The following is a 16,493-nucleotide window of genomic DNA, read 5'->3' as shown; positions in this document are numbered from 1 at the left end:
CACACACACACACACGCACACCCAAAAATCTGGTAATAGTTCGACTTGCTGTCAACATAGCTTTCGCATTCCAATTTTTAGCCCCTGACATCTTTTTGGCTCATTTGAAAAATTATAAAATATTGAAAGAAGAAAAAAAAGAATTTTCAAACGAAAACTATTCGCTTGCCATTTCTTGAGTTGTTTGCGTCTTGTTGTTGTTTTTGTTGTTGTTGTTGTTGTTGTAGTTTCTTTCAATTTATTTATTAATTTATTTTTTCGCATTCGTTTGTCAATTAAAAACTAAAAATTCTTAATGAGCCACGTAACAGGCCGGACAGGCAATGGACTTGGGATTGGGTTTAGCTGATGGTGGTCCGTCCGTCCGTCCATCGGGTGCAGGGGCCTGGGTGGCGGGTGTTCCGGGGCAGACGCTGAGGCAGGCCTCTTAATGCGCCAAAAGCAGCGAAATGTCATTAAAGAGCTAATAAAAATTTGAAAAACGAAGAATAAATTAAATTAAAGATTTCAAAAATAGCGCACACTTGTGCTTATAAAGATGGGTTACTTATAAAGCCCAATCCAACCACACACCACCTCACACCCTAAATTCCACACACAAACACACACACACACACACACGACCCCCCCGCCCCCAATAACGGAACCAAATTCGGCAAAATGGATGCATAGATATACATAGATGGGAATGGATATAGATTTAGTCGTGCATGTGCCAGCCTGATATTGGATTTGCGAGATCATTTCAATGCTCGACTTGTTGTTGTTAATGTTGTTATTATTGTTTTTGTTTTTGTTGTTGTTGTTGATGCTTTAAATCGCTCAACGCGCTGTTGATTAGCATCGCGTTTTACACACACGCGCGGGGCCGCAGTGCAGCTGTGTGTGTGTACGTGCGATTTATAGTGTCATCCAAAATCATAATTTATTAATAATTTCTACACACACACACACATACACACACACACACACACATGCAGCAGGTGTGGGTGTGCTCACACACATCTAATGTATCTACATGTGTGCACATTTGTATCTGTATCTACAACGCTGGCCGAGTAGCTGCGAGCATTGTATATTTTTTTTATTTAATTGACGCATTTAGTTCACAACAACAACAACAAAAAGAACAACAACATCAACAGAAGAATATTCAGTGCATATATCAACAATATGTGCCCAGAGTCTACATGTCTCTCTCTCTCTCTCTCTCTCTCTCTCTCTGTGTGTGTGCGTGTGTATCGCACAAAACAACAAATGAGACTGCAAATCAAAAATTCACATCTGATAGATGAACGCTTCCCAAAATTAGCGAGCAGAAGATTATGAATTTGCAGCTGCTGTTCAATTTTTTACGCTTGCCCAACATATCTACGGCTCTTATCTGGGCTGAAGTTGAGAGATCTGCAACATTCAACATGGTGCCCAATCAGAGAGCGTGGGAGACAGAGAGGTAGAAATAGGGAGAAAAGAAGAGAAACAGCGAAAGGGAGAACAGAGAGAGAGAGAGAGAGAGAGAGAGAGAGAGATCGAAAGAGAAAGGGGGAGAGAGAGAGAGAGAGAGAGAGAGAGAGAGAGAGAGAGAGAGAGAAAGCGAGAGAGAGAGAGATCGAGAGAGAGAGAGAGGAAGAGTGATCGAGAGCGAGAGAGAGAGAGATCGAGAGAGAGGGAGAGATCGATAGAGAGAGAGATCGAGAGCGAGAGATATCCAGAGATAGAGAGAGATCGAGAGAGAGATATCCAGAGATAGAGAGATCGAGAGAGAGAGATCGATAGAGAGAGAGATAGAGAGAGAGAGAGAAAGGGAGAGAGAGAGAGAGAAAGCGACAGAGGGATCGAGAGAGAGAGAGAGAGAGAAAGCGACGGAGAGATCGAGAGAGAAAGGGACTGAGAGTAATAGAGAGAGAGAGAGTGAGAGAGAGAGAGAGAGAGAGAGAGAGAGAGAGAGAGAGAGAGAGAGAGAGAGAGAGAGAGAGAGAGAGAGAGAGAAAACGAGAGCGAGCGACTTCAACTTTCTTGAAAATTTCATTACAATCGGAGTAGAGCGAGAATGTGAACATACAATTATATGCACTTAATGATAATGATGATAAAAAACAAATACAGACAGAAAAATGGAGAACTAACTTTCAGTTATAGTTACAGTAGTCACTCGCGAAGAGGAACATATAGAGAGAGAGATTGAAAACTTCAGATGCTAAAAATATATTTTGAAAACTTTTTTTTTATCATTTAGTTTCTTATATATTTAGACATTAAGAGACAGTACGTTCGAAAACTTTTCGAAAATGTTCGAAACTTAAAATTTGGCGTATTAAATATATAAAAAAAAACTTTAATTTCAAATCAAGCCTTGGAAATTTTTTAATAGAGCACATCGATATTTTCTGCTTAAGTTTTTGCCCAGCTAGCTTTATATCAGAATTAAAGAATCCAAATGGGGGGAATAAAACTATGAAGTTCAATCTTAACTAATCTCGTATTTTTTACGATTTTTTTTTTGAACAAAATTTCTCTTAGAAATTTGTATTAAAATAAGCGCGGCAGCTGGTTCGGTTCACGGTTCAAACTAACTCCCTGCCCATAGGTACTTTTCATTGTCTGCCAAACATCATTAGCCAAACGCTTTTAAAGAAACAAATTGGGTTTAATAAGGTTTTATGTTCAGATGTTTTGATTTGACTCAAGTTTCGGTTCATGGAAACAAGTAAATTTAGGTTCCGGCCTGGAACTTGTTCGACAATTGATTGGATTTCCATGTTGGTTCATAGAACGGGTTGAGAACTAGTTGGCAGCCTCCAAATGGATCTATTCAAAAGTGGGCCACTATTAATAGGTTATCAGCTAATATAATCGACAGCCGATAGTCGATAGCCGATAGTCGATAGTCGATAGTCGTGAAACGTTTTTGGTCCCTCGGGCAGTCGGAGGCTCTTATCGCTGCTCTCTAATAACCGGGGGACGGCCATCACGTTATCACAGCCGCAAAACTTTGCGCTGTTGGTGGCTGCTCTCTGATAAGCAGCCCGCCAGACGAACCAAATGCCGACACACAGTCAACAGCAACAAGAACAAGCCAAACAAACAAATGAAGTCGACGTCGACGTCGATGCCGACGGCGAAGTCAACGTCAACGTCGGCGTTGTTGTCGCCAATGACGACACATGCGGCTCGCGTCCATTTCGCCAATTGCTTTGTCTAACGGGGAGGGGGGGAGGGTGGAGGGGGGGGTATCTCGTGGCCGCGATGCGCTATTTGAAAATCGTTAACAACGTCAATGGCAGCAGCAGCAGCAACGGCAGCGGTGGCAGCGACAGCGGCAGAGACAGAGACAACTATGCCGACGTTGTTATCGCAGTTACAGTTCGCAGTTGAGTTGCGACGGCGACGCAGTTGTCTCCACATTGCGATTGGATCGACCACCGGAGCGGTACGGTTCGGTGCGGTGCGGTGCGGTTAGTTAGCTTGTTTGGCTGTCGACGTCAGCGTTGTGGTTGTTGTTGTTGTTGCTGTTGTTGCTGTTGTTACTGTTGTTATTGCTGTGACAACGTCGCAGTCGCAGTCGCTTCACTTTAATTGTAATTATAATAACAAACAACAACAGCAACAATATTGGCAAACATCGATCAATTTCGTTCCAAAAAAAATGTTGATGATCGTTGCGTGCCGCTGTCTAAAAGGCAACAGCAACAACCGCACATACATACATACACACAGACACACAGGCACACACATGCACACATACACACACATGCAGATACTAGACACATACAAATGCACTCAATAGCAGAGCGTGATCAACATCAGCGCAGCAGCAGCAGCAGGCAGATCGACAGCAGTGGGCGCTGGGTGTAGGGGGGGCGGGGGGGTCGGGGCCTGCAGGCAGCAAAGAAGTTGTCTCCCAAAGGGTTGCATGCACTCTACAACTGTTTCAACTGGCGGGCTATTTGGGTTTAGTTATGTCTTTAAATTTACGCCTCTGCGTGAGAAATTGAAATTTATCCAAACTTATTTGCAGTCCACATATTCCACATATTCCATATTCCGAAAAGTGTGAAAAACGTTTACAATGAATTTTCGCATAGATTATTGTGCACGAGTTTAAAGGGCAAACAAATAAGTTGCATGCAAACGTTTTTTCGCAAAAGAAGTTCACACTTTAGGGTGGAATTTTTGCAAATAATATTAATTATAATATGATATGCTAAGCACTTATGCTTAGAACAATATTCTATACTCTCATTGAATATTAAATAATAATCAATTATTGATTCAATTATATTTCAAAATGCTCATCATACAGCTTTAGTTAAATATAGCTTTATTTGGGTTCATGCAACACAAATCAAAAATATTCAACATTGGATTTAGCTTAGTTACGAGGGGGTTAGTATTAGGTTCTTATATTCGGCGTCGAATAACTAAAAATATGCATACGGACTAAACCAATGATTAAATCGAGAAAAATGATTAGTATTTGAGCTGATTTTCGAAATTATAGTAAATCCGAAACGCGTTTTCTTTAATAAAGAATGAACCAATAATCATTTGGGAGGCTGCCTTAAAATTCCAAGTTCCCATTAAGCTGATTTTCATAATTTTGGTTAACTACTTAAAATCATATTTTAAGTTGCTTTTAACAAGTATTCACTCTTTTATTTTTCTATAGTTTCTGTCAATTTGATCATATTTGATTTTCATATTTTTGCATTGCATTGCAGGGCATTCAACTGTCGCGCTAACTGAATCCGAATTTGAATATGAATCGGAATCCGAATTCCGCATCGTAACGGAACCGTTGATCGTTTCATATTGATGCGACGACAACGTCGACGTCGGCCGACGATTTGCTTCTTCGTGTTGTTTCTGCGGTTCGGTTCAGTTCGTTTTGTTTCGGTTCGGTTCTGTTCGGTTCGGTACGGTTCTTTTTCTCATTTCAATTTTCTTAATTTGCGTGTGTGATTAAAAATCGCGTTCGTGTGTGCGGGGCGCATGTTCATACAAAACACACACACACACACACATGCACACACATGCACGTACACAAACACATGCACATGAACATATGCTGCGCCTGCTTCTGCTACTGATTCTGTTGTCTCAATGGGTTTTCTATTTCCAATTCAGTTTCCAACTCGTGCGGGCCGGACCAGACGGGACCACACCAGTGGCTAGTTCAGTCCATTTTGCGGTCGCGTTCTGCTTCAGCGATTCTCGAGCGATCGCTGCTCAATTTTGATTAGTGCACTGCTCCCCACCCCCATAAACCCCCCCAACCCTCCTTCGTTCATAAGATTAGAAGATTTACTCTGCAAGCTGCAAAACTAAATAAATAAAAAAAAAATATAAAAAACGCGCGCGATCGCTGATTGATTTTGATTGTAGGCATATACATACATATGCATGCGTGTGTGTCTTTGTGTGTGTTTGTGTGTGTTTGTGTGGCCCAGTCAGTGGCTGATAAGCGCGCATAATTTCCCCAAGCAAACGCTGATTGAAAATATATAATATTTGTATATTTTTGTTGTCATTTTTTTCATATATTTTTTTTACTGTGTGCTGTGTTAAAAAATAAAATAAAAATAAAAAGAAGAGAAACGTAAAAAAGTTATCACAAATCAATGCGATAAGCGGTTAAAGCGGGCATCGTAGCAGCACCAACAACAACAAAGACAACAACGACAGCAGCAGCAGCAGCAGCAGCAGTTACGGTAGCAGCGCCGCAGCTGATAAACAACGGCCGAGGTGAGTTAAAGCTTTGAGTTGAACTCAACGCTGAGTCGCTGGGTTGAGTTGAGTTTGTTTTGAACTGAGTTGAGTTGCGTTTACTGCGGCGCCTGCGCCAGCTCAACGATGATGACGTCGCCGCCAAGGAAGGCAGCCAAAAGCGCAAAGCGGTCGCTGGGCAATTTACAAGAGAACGAATCGAGCGCAGCAAAAACTACAAATACAATGGCAACAACAGTTACAGCCGCAGCCGCAGCCACAGTTACAGCTACAGTTACAGTTACAGCAGCAGCAGCCAGTAGGCAAAACAAACAACAACAAAACGCCTGACAGCAGCAGCAGCAACAGCAGCAGCAGCAGCAGCAGCGGCAGCAGCAGCGGCGTTAATGTTTCAAAGCATCCGCTCTGAAAATCAGTGCAGGCAACCGCAGCGTCGTCCTAGGCCATGTGCGGCTAACATTGTTTTGTTGCCTTGGCTGCAGAAGAATTTAAAACAAATTCAAATTCAAAAAAAAAGAGAAAGATAAAAGAAAACGAGAAAAGGCAAAGCGAGGAAAGAATACAGGCATTAAATAAATAAATGCTCTTCAACTGACATTTTTCTCTCGGTGTTTGTTTTATTTATTTTATTTTTTTAAATTTTTTTTTATTTTTTTTGTTGTGTGTGCGCGTAAAATATGTGAAAATTGAAAATAAAATAGAATCGTTGCGTTTTAAATTATGACCGGGCCAAATATGAAATGATAATATAAAGAAATAAAGAAATTCGTAAAGCTGCAAATAATCATAATTAACATAAGTATATATAGGCATGCACACATATGCACAGAAATTAAACAAATTATATGTGTATATATTTAAATAAAAAGCGGTGTGCAAAAATTCATATGAAGGCAGCAACAGCAACAACAACAACAACAGCGAACAAAAACAACAGTAATATTTGTTTCTATTGCGGCTGCTGCTAACGATGATGACATTGATAACAATGATGATGTTGTTGCTGATGATGATGAAGCAGTGCAGCAATAGCAAACGCAGCTAAGAACGGTTCTCCATAGCAAAAGGTAAGTGACCTCCTTGTACACCAATACCATTACACCGTTTACCATTACACCATTATGCCGTTACACCATTATGCCGTTACACCATTATGCCGTTACACCAATACACCAATACACCAACAACAACTGGCAGCCAAAAACGAAAGCAATTAACGTTTTCGAGCTGCTTTTGTTGTTGTTGTTTTTTTTTGCCACTAGAGCGGCAACAAAAATTTCATTGCATACGCACAGGGGCCGGCAGCTGCTGTTCGCGGCCAGCTCCTGTCCATTGAGCAACAACCACAACCACAACAACAACAACGGTAAAAAACAATGGTAACAACAACAACTAGAGCAATACGTCTTACAGCAGCAAACAGCAGAAGGCAGAATCAAAAACTGTCGGCAAACATTTTATTGAATTTTATTGTTGTTGCTGCCAGCGCAAGCAATGCGCCTGCGTTGAGCCAAAATGTCTCAAGCTCAGATGTTGCTCAGCTCTGCTTATGTGAAACAGCGCGACAGTGGGGGAGGCGCACACACACACAGAGAGAGAGAGAGAGAGAGAGAGAGAGAGAGAGAGAGAGAGAGAGAGAGAGAGAGTGAGTGAGTGAGTGAGCGCAAGAGAACTTTGAGTCAAGTTGCCTGTGAATTGAACTGACGCTCGCTCTGCTTGGTCACAGCATGCGCTTCCTTCTGTCACTGTTTCAGCAAAATCACGATATTTGCGAAATATTTCGAATATGCAAAATTTTCTAATTTTGAAGGATTGTTTTTTTTTTTTTTTTTTTTTTTTGCATGCAACAAAAGTGAAGGGCTCGTTTTGTAGGATTTTATTTAAATTAAATTTAGTAAATTATTTGTATTAAATTAAATTCTATATTGAAAAGTGTGACAAAATAGAAAAGGTTTTAGGTTTCACCTGTGCTATCTTTTGTAATATCTAATTATTATTATTATTATTTTTTTTAAGCTACAATTTTAAAAATATTGAAAAACCTTAATTTCTTACTAATTTGTTGTTTCTCTTCTCTCTCTCTTTTTTTCAATATTAGTTAAATATCAGTTATTGCGCCCGTGACGTTTACTTTAAAAATGCGCAGTCACCGTTTGTTTTTTTTCTTTCTTTTGCTAACTGTAAAGAAACTTGCGGCAGTTTCTCATTTGGCACGTGCGATTCCGCAGGCACAGTTTCTTGCACTCTCGCCTGCTCTCACTCCCTTACCCCCTCTCAGCTCATGTTGAGTTGAGTGCAAAGTTGAGCTTAAGCTTTCGAATTGAGCGCCTTTTGTGCAGCTACTCAGACGTTAACAGCCTGCTGCTCAAATAACCCAATATAGCTGAGTGCTCTGCTCATCCCGTCACGCACTTTCTTACCCACACACGCACACACACGCACACACACGCACACGTAGCCCGGCATCTTTTTTGTGTGCGTCTCCGTTTCGGTTTTTGTTGTTTTTCTTCTTTTTTTTGCTCACTTTATGACCGCGTTTTACGATGCCTTTGCCAGTCATTGTCGTTTTGCCTTCCACTTTCGTTCTTGTCTTGCCTTTTTATGTCATTCTGCGTCTTTGTTGCCTTCCGCCATACATTTGCTTCGGCTGTTTTGTCTTAAGCAATAACATGCTCCCCTTCCCGTTCTGCCGCCCTTCCCCGCAGATATCGGCCGCCTCACTAATAACAATCGCATATAAAGCGCAGCGGCAGCAACAACAAATTGGCGCCATTAATTGTAATCAACTGAGATACCTGGAAAGCTTAGCTCTGAGCCGAACATGTTTATGCGTGTTTGCCTTTTGTATTTATACGATTTGTTGTGCTCCGAGCTGTTAGTTCGTCAAACGTTTTCGGTGGTTCCGTTTGCTGTTCATGAACTGGAACCTGGTTCGGTGATGAACATTTATTAAATTTAGTTCATTTTGAATTTTTCAGGGAAATTTTGTGTGATTTTCTAAAAGTTTCAATCAAAATGCTTATTTTAGTTGCGTTTTTTTTTTTTTGTGTCAATTTGAGCAATATTTCAGGAAATTTCAGGAATACTCACGAGTATTTTGGTGTACTTTTTTAATGCAGGAAACACCCTAATATTAAATTTAGTTCATTTTGAATCGTTCAAAGATTATTTGTGTGATTTTTTAAAGCTTTTGTTACTGATAATTAATAAATGCATATTTTAGTTACTTTTTTTCTGTCATTGTGAGCAATATTTCAGGACTATTCATAAATAATTTGGAATTACAGGAAACACCTTGATATAAAATGTAGCTCACCTTAAATGTTTCAAAGAAGATTTGTGTTAGTTGCAAAATATGCTGAGAATAACTTATTAATATTTATTATATTTTTAAGTATATATATTATATTTTTGGTATTTTTTTCGATGTCATTAGGAGCAATATTCCAATAATAGGTATTATGCTATATATATTTTTTTTAAATTATAAATTTGTGTGCATCGAAGGCATATTAACTTTTGATCCGTAGCTTCGGTATCTAGAAAAAGTAACTCCAGGAGTGCTTATGACTCTTTGTATTACGTAAAAATCAAAGCGTCATTTATTTAAAAGTACAAAATGTTCTCCCCCTACGAACATTAACTACCCTACTAACAAGTTGTCCTTCAGGCTAGTTAGATTTATGCGACTTTTCACGCCCCACCTTTGTTTCGCTGCGATTTATGAGAGTGTGTACATATATATATATATTTATATATTTCTTCTTCTTCTTCTTTTGTTTCTTTTAAATTCGTAACTGCTTTGTTGGAACATTACTCAGATAGACGCACCCCAGCGAGGTCCTGGCGCACTCATGGGGGAAGGACGCAGAGAAAGATGTTGCCGAAAACTTTTCTTTGTTGTTTTTGTTGCTTTCTTCTCGTGTTTTTTTTTTTCTTTCTTTTTTTGTTTTAACAAAGTTATTATTGCTTTAATTTCGTGAGTCAGTTGAGTTGAATGCGAGGCAAAGTTTGTGTTTGGGGGTCGTCCTGATTTGTCGCCTCTTGGTTCTTGCTCCCTTTTTATACCCTTGCAGCGGGTATTATGATTTTGTCGCTAAGTGTGCAACGCATAGAAGGAGACATACCCAATCCCACAAGTTATACATGTATATATTCTGGATCCGTATCAGTAGCTATCCGTCTGTCTGTTTCCATGCGAAGTAGTTCCTCAGCCATAGGAACGATCGGTCAAGTATTAGGTTCTCTTTGTTTACCAAAATATACTTTATGAAAAGGGTCGGTCTGCAAGGGTATTGAATCTTCGGCGTGCCGAAGTAAGCTCTTCTTTCTGGTTGTATTTGTTGTTGTTGGCTTAAATTAAAAAGTTGTTGCGTTCTTTGGCAGCAAGAAAGTTGCCGTTTTGCATTAGAAGCAGGCGGGCGACAACAACGGTGACAGGAACAACAACAACGGCAACAACAACAACAACAACAATAACAACAACAATAACAACAACGGCAACAACAACAGCAACAACATATGTATGTGTCTTGGAAAATCCGTGCAGTACTCGATACTTGTTCGTCCGTCCAAGCTGCCCCGCCTCGCTGTCCGCTGTTTGTTGTTGTTGTTGATGTTGTTGCTGTTGTTGCCTGCTCAAGTTTAATATGTTCCCCAAGGGCCTCATTAGTGCCCCCCCCCCCAAAAAAGTTGTACGAATTGAGATTAAGGCTTTACTAACTCTAAGAAGAGGGTCTAATGAGCCTATTATTATTATTATTATTATTATTACTCTGGGTCTTATTCAGATAGAGCGTGGCCGAGATGTTGCTTTCCCTTGGCTAATAGATTATGTGAAAATTGTGTGAAAATTAAAAGCCATACATTTTATTTGATGGCAAATTATTTGGCATGCGAATATATTGAAAGCAGTCTTAAATTAATTAGGTTTTTTGATAGAGAAATGCATGGCAATTCTTGGCTAATAAATAAAACGAATTTATTGTTTAACAATTAAAATACACAACAAATCAGCAGCTTTCAGCTGTATTCTCGTGCTGGCCATGCTAGAAATAAATCGAAATTGTGTTAAGGTATTCAGAATCACAGCTTTCACGCGTATTTTTCACGCTGCGACGTCCTCTACAAAGTTGCGCACGTCTCGTGCTGGGACTAAAACAAACAACAACAACGACAACAACAACAACAACAACAACAACGACAACAACGACAACAGCTACGTAAAGTCAAAGTTTGCGAGTGGCCTAAAGTAATATTAATGTGCATGGCAGTTCATTGTTTAAATTACCGCCCCTTTATACCCTCGCTGCCACCTTGTCATACGCAACCGCACATACTACTCTATTGCCCCTGCCACGCCCCAGAGTGCCTGCCTGCCCGCCTGCCTGCCCTGCCCTAGCTTATTAGAAGAGAATGCCGGGCAGCCTATACAAACATCAACAGCCAGCAGGCAACAACAACAACAACAATTATAAGCTGACTGAATGGAGCAGCACTCAGCAATTATTTGCATACAACCGAGCGAGACAGAGACAGCGCCGTGTATGCCTCTGCGTATGTGTGTGTGTGTAAAAAACGCGTGAAAATTTTGAAAATGCGCGCTCCTTCCCCTAAAGACAAAAACAACTTAAAGCGCTTAAGTCAAGATTGTCGTAGCTTGCAATACCCTGTAAAAAGTCTGCTAAGAATATGCTTAAATATGCAACTAGCTGCTAGATCTTAAATGCGTGCATGTTCTTTAATCGTATATTTAACTGTTTACCAAATTTAATAGATCTATGAACTGAGTATCCAGTTTTCGAGCAGTTCATTTGGATAGACGCGAGAATTTGAGCAAAAGACTTCGAACTCTTTTGAACAAGTTTTTAACCCGTTTTGAGAATCATATTGAAAGCTAGGCTGCAAACGGGTTTTAATGTGAACCGGGTTTGATGTGAACCGATTTTGATGCGAACCGGTTTTGATGTGAACCGGTTTCAATGTGAACCGGTTTTGATGTGAACCGCTTTGTTCCTGAAATTTCAATATTTTTGTCCTTCATGAGCCAAAGCTTTAACCGGTTTAGTTAGATTAACAACAGCCAAACCTAATTCTGAACCGCAAAGTATAAAAAAAAAGTGGGCTCAATCAAAATGAGAATCTTTGAATAATTTGTACTGTACTGATAGTAAAAATCGAACGAACCATTGTTGGGTTCAGGACTCTAAGACATGGTTCCTGAACCATCTTCAAGCGAGTCACTAGTTCCTAACCTGAACAGATCCAGATAGCATCCGCTATGTTTCTGTGGCTTTCAGTTTTAATAGCATGCTAAATTAAATTGATATCGATTTATATATATTGATATATTTAATCAAAATTTGGAAAATTATATATAGCTGAAGATGCATAGCTCTTACCATTTCTTGCCATATCTTTCTTTACCTACGACTTTGTTTTTTGCGTACAGGGTATTAAAATCGAGCAAAGAAAACAGAACAAACTGCTTGTTGTTATTATGAAAACGTCGTGGCAGTGTCAAAATGCCAGCTGTAGCGCATAAGGGGACCAAACCACTAGAAGGACACACGCAGGCGAGGGGCATGGGGCACGGGGCACGGGGCGGCAAGTATGCGCTGCTGCGGCATGCTACATGGGCTGGGGAGTGGGCCGCTGTGAGGTTTTTGGTCCTTGTTTTTGCTGCGCACATTTCTGAAGTTCTCAGCGCCACGGAAACCGCAGCAGCCGAAGCAGCAGCAGCAGGCCAGAAGGCATTTGGCGCTATTTGTCCAGGCTTGGACTGGCATTTTAAGTGATTTAATGTTTGGCTTTTGCTTGCCGAATTGCCGACGATGGGCGCAATGGATGCTGGGGCATGGTCTTGTTGGGTGGATGAACTGGCGAAGTGGGTGGTGGGTGATGAGGATGGTCAAAATTACTGGTGAATGCTGCGCAAATTCAGCATAAATCTATTCACAAACAAACTTGCATAAGCTGGACAGCGGGATAGAGAGAGAGAGAGAGGGTGGGACTCAGCGGAACAGAAAGGGACGAGCGGCGGCGTAATTCCTGCGAAATTTATGCTACAGGTGTTGCCACGCATCTGTTGCCCCTCCCCTGCCATACTGGACGTGGTCGCCAACGCCTCTCCTGTTACCCACAATTTAATGCGCTTCCGTCCACATACAGCTTAATTCCAGCGGGGCTTGGTATACCCAACTCCAGCATCAATTAGCAGCAGCCAGCGACAATGTGTCTGATCATTTGATACCGCCAATCCACGCATCACAATCGTGGTTATGGCCAACATGTATGTGGTTGACTAAGACAACTTAAACCTCAAGTTATGCAAGCTTCCGCACGGTTTGGCCAATTGAGCAACTGAGCAAGACTTTCGCCCTAATTGCTAGACGCAACTGTTCTATTGGGGGAACTTTAATTGATTACCTGCATACAGATATAAATACCTGTATTTATTCACATGCTAATCGTACTTATCGGCTTATAGCATTATAATGGCTTGACTAATAGCCCAGCTATCTTTTAATTTATGATGCTCTGTTAAACTGTTATAATGCTCTTTTAAACTGTTAAACTGTTAACAGAGCATCATTACATAAATACATATTGCATGCATAAAGGTGAATGTCGTTTTTAACAGCTGTTAAGAAATGAACAGAATATAAAGACATGTCTATATGGGAAATATAATTTTATATCGATGCCGGTGGAGATTTTTCAAATTACAGAGAATGACAAAGATTCGAAGAAGTTGTCAAAGAAGATATCGAAGAAGATATCGAAATCGAAGAAGAGGATCGGATCTGTTTTCTTTGTCCTGTTATACATATCATCTTACTTACCACTCTGTGTACCATGTACAGGGTAATAGTTATTGTTAAATATTACCCCAGTAATATTTGCTGGAAAGTGTAATTATTGATTTCTATTTACAAATTGTTAACCTGACAGATTAAACGCACAGGTGCTTAAAAGTAGTCTGCACTTCATACATCTATTTACTATTTGTAGTTAGGTTGTACAAATGAATTTATGTGCATGGAATATCTGGTTGTTCGCATTTCCCTTAATTGATTTATCAAAGTTTGCACCTTCAATATGCTCAGCTATAAGCGTTTGTGTACACACATAGGTTTTGGCCATTCGTAATCGAATGCGTTCGAATTACATTCGGTTTATTGACAGTTGCAGTTTCTATTTGCGCATGCAAGTGTTGCAATTCGAAGTGTTATACAACACTGGCCATGTATTTTGCAAGCCGAAGGCCCTTTACTCACTGTCCGGTGTGCAATTAATGTTGGGCATCCATTTTCAGTGTGGGCGTGGCAGCTACATGCGACAAATTGCGCAGACAGGCGAACGCAACAGGAGCTGCAACCAATTTCGTAGCGTGTGTCTCCCCCACAGACACACTTGAAATGTGAAATGTGAGCACTTGGAATGCCGTTGGCCAGTTTCGATAACAAAGTTATTGGACCAACTAGTCAACAGGCCAACTTGCCCCAGCGGCATGGGAACAGGTTGAGCGAAAGCAACAGAAAAAACAACAATACGAATGACAACTACGACTGCCTCGACTTTCCTCGTCCTCGTGCCTCCATGGTAGATAGCCTGTCGTATTGAACATTCGAAGGTCCTTCTAGACATACATTCACAAAGAAAAAAAAGAAGCATGTACACATTCCGATAGCTGCGCACTTTACACAGCGGCTGTGCTCTTTCTACGCTCAGCAGCACACTGTTAAGCATTCCTGGGTAACTTGGCAGTTTACTGTTCGATCTTTATGAATGTTTCAGAGCTTAAAAATGGCATACAAAAGTGTGTTTATATCAAAGCCCAAGACTTGGTCTACAAATATAAGCAACTTTTTCACTTGGCCTGTGGGGGAAGAGGACAGTTATCGAAAAATTGAAATATTGAATATTACGACGAGGGTCTCCTTGTCAAATTTGGTGGCTCTAGCTCTTTTTAGTGAAATACGCTCAAAAATAGGTTTTTGATATCGATGTTTTTTCTTTTTTTTTTTTGTTTTTTTTCTTACTTATTGATTCGGTGGATATCTATCGTAAATTATCGATGATTTGAAATAGCCTAGATTATTTAACCGGGAATATAAGGAGTTTTGTTAAAAACCAAGACTCTAAATCGATACTTATCGTTAGCTATTGATGATTTAAAATAGCTTAGATAATTTGAAAATCGATCATTATCGATGTTGTGGAAACTTATCGTAAGTTATCGATAATTTGAAAGAGTCAAGATGATCTGCGCGGCCAATGGGCTGTGTTTTGTTCTTTTAGACTCTAAAGACGAAATCTGAAAATCTATACTTATCGATTTAGTGGATACTAATCGTAGGTTATCGATCATTTGAAATAGCTACGATTCAGGCGGGCGAGGGGATCTCTGAGTACGCGCAGACCAAAACGAAATATACTTTACGGAGTATTTGTGCCTGTTACATAAATGAGCGCAAAGCCGTTATGCCCTCACATTTGCCCATTTTCAATTGGTACAGGGTATAACTATTGTCATATCGTACGCACAGGCCACACCCACTTCAGACCCAGCCCCGGCAATGTGGTGAGCCGTCCTCTTGCAATCGCCGTTGTCCTGCCCCCATCCCATGCCAGCTACCGAGGCCATGCCCATTGCTTAGGTGGCACTCGCCACTTTTGGCTTTTGTGCTGACAACGTCTAATTTCAATTTATTTAGCTTTCAATGACAACGCACAAAACGCTGAGTGCATTTGCTATGGATAGTATGGGGATGGGCGAGTCAGCGGGATCGTCGAGCGGGGGGGCAAGGGGCAGGTGGCAGGGCGAGTTCTAAGGCTAATTTCGAAGTTGATGCCGATGTCTGCCGCCAGCCTCTGCTGAGCGCGCACTTTTCAAGGATTCTTCTTCAGGGTTGTGCTTTGTATGTGGTTGTGTGCGTGTGTGTGAGTGTGTGCGTGTGGGCTTCAAGTCAGCAGAAAAGCTGGCAAGTCAGTAAGCCAACAAAAAACTTCCCAGCGCCACTTTGGCCCTGGTCCTGGCCAAAATCAACAAGTGAAAATGCAAATGTGATTATTTATTAAGCGCTTTAAATAATTCTGCTTCGCCTGGCTTTCCTTTGAGTTTCTCTTGCTTTCTGCAACTGTCTCCGTCTCCGTATCGTCTTCGATTCTGTCTCTGTCTTTGCTTTGATTTACATTTGGCTGGCTGCGGGTTGGGCTCCTATTGTAGAGGGCAACAGGTTACAGGTGAACAACGGGCGACAAAATGGAAATTCATAGCAGGGCCAATTGAAAATTCAACAGCAAAATGCAAAATGTTTTGTAATTGCCGACGCGCGGCTTTTGTCTGCGCCCCCTCCCCTCCGGGGTGTTTTTTTTGTTGGTTTCCGCTTTTCCGTCAGCCCCCGCGTGTCCCGCCTGGCGTAGCTTGATTAAACGTCAATAGGATTAAAGCATTTCTGGCATTGTTCGTTTTAGTTGCCGCGCATAATTTGGCCTCCAAGGAAGCTCCAAAAAATATAAATTAAAATAAGAAATTGGAAAAAACACACGACAACTTGTTGTGAGCGGAATTTTCAATGCTCTTTGCGAATATAAATATATTGAAATTTTGTATTTTGGCCTAACAAAAATTTCCACTTGCCAAGTTACCAAAAGTCTTTCAACTTTCATAACTTTGTTAGAACTTTGCCGGTTGGCATGCGAAATTCCATGGCTTGATGCTCTGGCCAAATGCTGCTTCATTAAGGTAGCTGCTAGCTTAA

This window comes from Drosophila novamexicana, unplaced genomic scaffold, assembly GCF_003285875.2.
Source record: "Drosophila novamexicana strain 15010-1031.04,08,12 unplaced genomic scaffold, DnovRS2.1 tig00001583-arrow-arrow-pilon, whole genome shotgun sequence".
NCBI lineage: Eukaryota > Metazoa > Arthropoda > Insecta > Diptera > Drosophilidae > Drosophila > Drosophila novamexicana.
This window is presented reverse-complemented; position numbering follows the sequence as displayed.